This window comes from Montipora foliosa, chromosome 2, assembly GCF_036669935.1.
Source record: "Montipora foliosa isolate CH-2021 chromosome 2, ASM3666993v2, whole genome shotgun sequence".
NCBI classification, from domain to species: domain Eukaryota; kingdom Metazoa; phylum Cnidaria; class Anthozoa; order Scleractinia; family Acroporidae; genus Montipora; species Montipora foliosa.
The window spans coordinates 29290173-29295172 of record NC_090870.1 but is presented as its reverse complement, the minus strand read 5'-3'; the positions used below and the strand labels follow the sequence as shown (position 1 = coordinate 29295172).

Below are 5000 nucleotides of genomic sequence, written 5' to 3'. Positions count from 1 at the left end.
GCGCAGTAAGGATGCCCAGAAACAATTAGCGCGAACGTCCTTAAGTGTTTGCCGATTGCTGAATAACGGTGTTCGTCAATACGTTGGTGTAAATGTCGGCTGCATGGTGTAGCCGACATACTCTGCATCACACAGATCACATTTATAATTGTACACAACGCATTGTTGGCTAATTATGGGTGGTTTTGGCTCGCACATCCTGAGGTCCTCACAAATTTTGCGACTCTTGAACACAGGTTGAAGAGTGTGATTGATTTTGTTACTTAGATCTGATAATTGCTTTTTCACTGCGTCAGCCGACTTTTGATCCTTAAAAGGCAAAACCAGTCGGTGAATAGTATTTTCGTTGGTGGACTGAGCTTGCACTTCAGGGTTTTCAGACCGCACTGAGGTGACAAAGTGACAGATAGTGGACTTGATGAGGCTAAATTATTTATTTGATTGGTCACCTTCTACATGCATATTTTACGTTTTATCGCCTCGTACGGTATATATTTAGTTGTCAAACTCTATTCTTTTTTCACTTGAAAATGATGACATGGAGTCATCGAAACGTTGTGTCAAACTCTTTTCGCGTGTTTTTGTCATTAAATGTTTAACTAAATCTAATTTTATTACCAAAGCTTAAAAAACTAAAAGACCTCAAAATGGGACATGACATTACAAAATAATTAAACGTGTGAACGTGTGATGCAAAGGGTCTCTACTGGCGCGACATGTTGGTGACCCCTCAAATGGTTTCAATGATCCCCCACTTGAAAAAATTAACTGAAACAATGCTGTTCAATACTACCCAATTCGGTGCCTTCTGTTTTTGTTTAACACGTACCACAGGCAACCCAGTGTACGTTTTATGGAGCGTCTAGTTTGTTTCCAGACGGCGCGTAGCCACAACAGTAACTGATCTAAGATCCATGCTAAAATTCAACTTTTTTTTCGCACTGTGATACGCGGTACGTTTTAGTTTTTAAAAGTAACGAAAAAGTGCAGAAAGTAGCCTCCTTCGCAGACCTTGTTGTGATTCTTCATACAATCTTTCCTCCTCAAAGATGGACCATCGTTGATGGGGAAAGATTGCGTGGATAGTCTCAAGACGGTCTGCGCAGGAAACTGTGCAGAAAGTTTCTTTGCAAAAAGGATGAAACAAACAAAGAAAGAACAAGACAAAAAAGCTATAATTTAAGACTTTAAGATCTAATAAAAGACATTTAAAGTTTGTGCATAAGCGTGTAAATAGACGCCTTCGTGTTGGTGGAAAGAGATACAATTGATTGTCAAGACCTTGAAGGCTTGTCGTTGCTAAGGCAATAACCATTTATGAATCCGCTGAGAAGACCTCCTTTCTTTGAAGTAAAGGACACCTGGAAAAAGTGATCGGGATCGCAATGAGTTCACAACGAGCGTCGGGATCACATAGCAGAATTGGGGGACATTTTCGTCGGAATGACCGGGTTGAAAGATCCTATTGGGGACCCTCACGATAGTCTTAAGTGTGTTTGTTTTAACTAAACGAATTATGAACAGTGGTAGTTAAGATAAATAAACGAACCTTACTTCTGGTACAAACAGCCCTAATTCTCATTACTTTGTTCGAAGATCAAAGTCCAGGATTCGACTCCGTTTTTGGAGTCTAGACTTTCTTTTATATTATTATTATTATTATTATTATTATTATTATTATTATTATTATTATTATTATTTTGCTATTTTCTCTGTCTCGTAGGAGGCATTTTAAGTGGGATTTGAACTCGGTATCTCCTCCTTCAGAGACAATCGCGATTACCACTAAACTACGGAAGACTACGCCAAAGATGAACGGAGAAATATGTATCAAAGAATTGTGTTCGTGATCGGAAACGAGTGTTTGTGTTTCCCTTGCACGCAGTACAATATCCGATTATCGTATTACTCTGTAACTGATATCGTAATTTTATAATTCTCCCAGTATTGTTAAGAAAAAGTATTAAATATTTTTAAATATCATCGTTGGGACTTGCAAAGTATCTTCTTTCTTGTTTTGATTGGAATCAATGCCGTTAACAACAGTTTTAAATGTAACCAAATATCCACGATCGCACTTAACCCTATCATTGGGTCACAGATTGTGGACTGTGGACTTCGGACTACGGAATTGAAACTGGATATTTACCGACATATTCTAACATAAAACAAGACGCTCCATAAAAGCGTACACTGGGTTTCCTGTGGTACGTGTAACACAAAAACAGAAGGCACTGAATTGGTGGCCGGTATTGAACTGCAGGGTTCCAGTTTATTTTTTCAAGTGGGGGGTCATTAAGACCATGAGGGTCACCCACATGTCGCGCCAGTAGAGGCCCTTTGGCTCACACGTTCACACCTTTACTTATTTTGTAATATCCTGTCCCATTTTGAGGTCTTTTAGTTTCTTAAGCTTTGGAAATAAATTCAGTTTAAAGATAACGAAACACGCTCTTGAGTAAAATTCACTCGTTTCTTCTCAGGTAATGGAAAAAAATAACATAGTTTTTATATATAGCTCCACAATCGATCGTAAAAAGACAAAGATTTCTGCAGTCTCTGACTTTTATGATGTTTTGTCAAAAGGAAGAAGTTGATCACCTGCTAGGCAACCATAAAGGTGCGCGTGATCACCTTGTGTCAACTGAATGAACTACGGGAAAGCATGTTAATCGTTCGTCGTTTTCAGAGTAAAACAACGTCTTTGGTTTTTTTAATTTTGTTGTAATATTTAACTGAATATTTACGTTTCATCTGTCGGGTCAGGAAGCCTTCTTTGTCGGGTTCCTGAGGACGTATCTACTTTGACTTCAGGGTGAACTATTTACATAATTGCGAGGTTGAGCGGCCATGTAATTGAAAATCTGAGCATCCATGAGATACAAAAACAGACTTACGAATTATCGCAAATCACAACGCTGACAAGCACAAAAGCAGAAGAAATGGTTCATAAATATGAAGTTTGTTACTATCTGAATGTTTTCGGGTTAGAGTAAAGGATTATATTGTCACGCAACTGATGTAATTTCATGACACTCAAAATTCGCAAAAAGCGTAAGTTTCATGTAAACAATCTTCGCACTAGCAAGTCGTAGCAATAAATTGGATTAACCAGGAAGACAAGGAAATATTGTTGGCTTCCCACATAAATTTCATCTTACACTACAATAACAAAATCATTTGTCAGAGAAATAAAAATCCTGTCTCCTCCCGTATCAGATTTCAACGCACGCATGCAAATTTGTTAACTCATTTTCACCGCAATTCCCGCGAAATTTTCCTTCTTTCAAATACATTGTATTAGCAAAAATATTATTTCTCGTCAAGCGTTGCAACTTTTATATTCAAATAACCGCTAAAAATAAAGATTTTTTACCGATCTATCCGTAGATATTTTTTCATAATTTTATATTATCTGTCAAAATTTGCACAACAGTCAAATCACAAAAATAGCAACGCACGCAACAAATTTAGTCGCATTTACCTCTTCGTCGAATTCTAATGCTTAACGCAGGAATTTTTAGTTATTGGGAAAATCTATCATCCTTTCAAATTACAGAGAAATCAACCGGTCCGCGAATATTTTACGATTTTTTTTCAATGGGATGTCAAAAGGCCAAGTGGATGTTATGTATACTAGGGGAAGTTCGGACGATCAAGCTGCGCGTGTGACCCGTCATAAATACTTTTTCACAAAATGTTCCCGAATCGTCAAGTATGACTACAGAAGACAAGAACATCATTCTGTGAAAGGTTATTCTACGCAAAAAGTAGGTTCTGGAGGTAATTTTGAGAGTGGAAATCAAGTTTACGCCGCATAGCATATTTATATTTAATTAAGTGAACACAACAGAAAGACGCTTACCTTATTTTGACACGAAAATGCTTTACTATTGCCATAAAAACTATCCAGTTAAGCTTGCATATTACACAACATGATGAATTCATAAAGGCCACCTTTTCCAGCGTATTATTTTTTGAAACAAACAGCATATTTGCTATAAGAGGCAGAAAACCCCTCCTATTTCATTACGTACGTGAAGACAAGAAACTCAATCGTGTCAAATTACAATCCGTGTCAAAAACGCAACTAAATAAATTTCCCACCAGTGTTCAGCATCAAACCCTTTACTGAAAAACCCTATACTTGAATTATCAAGCAAAAAATGTGCAACAAGCTTTCTTTCAAATGATTTTTGACTAACAAGAATTAGTGAAATTTCCAATTGTTACCAGAAGTCTGTGCAGAATTGAGTACAAACAAATAAGCCAGACAAAAGAGACCACAGATCCAAGTTTTTCGATTCCTTCTCCGTCTTTGTTAAATCCATAAGTTACTAGAGAATTTTCCATTTGATTTCAGTGTTGTACAAAACACCACACTTGTACAATATTAGAACTACAGCTCACTTTGATTACGGCTCAACGGGCGACAGATGGTTGTCGAAGTCCATTACTCGTCCCTTTTAAGATTCCACCGCCTGCCTTGTTCAGTATCCAATTGATCTTCCATTATTGAGCTCCATAAGGGTATATTTTGTTTAAAGATCCATTAAAACGCCATTCGCGTTACATGACTTTCGACGCCATTGCCGGGTAAGTTAATCAATCTACTGTGTCCACCAGAGAAATCTACGCATTCCCCACAACCCTCTCGATCCTAAGAAAATACGCGCAGAAGGCTCTGTGCACAATGACACCACTTAGCAGGGGAGTGACAGGCAAGACTTTTACCGACACGGAAAAAAAATAATAAAAAGTAAAACCAACAAATGAAACGCAGATTTCGACTGGGTTTGGAAACCCAGTAAAAACCCACTGAAATACTGTGAACTTAAAGGAAGTCGGCTAAAAATCCTTCGAACACAGTGTAGGCTACCCGTAGCCTCATGTTTTGTAATGTTTCGTGATATTTTTTCAGTCATATTGCCAACAAAACACTTCATTTATGATCACGGAAAAGTGACGTGATTGCAGTTTTTTGTCGTTTTGTCAGATCG

The 5000-nt window shown here is 37.7% G+C and overlaps 1 protein-coding gene across 4 annotated transcripts in view; it reads left to right on the top strand.

Moving 5' to 3' along the window:
* Positions 1-5000, top strand: part of LOC137992807 (uncharacterized) — a 43304-nt gene that overhangs the window by 28314 nt on the left and 9990 nt on the right. The gene's annotated exons all lie outside the window — the stretch shown is intronic.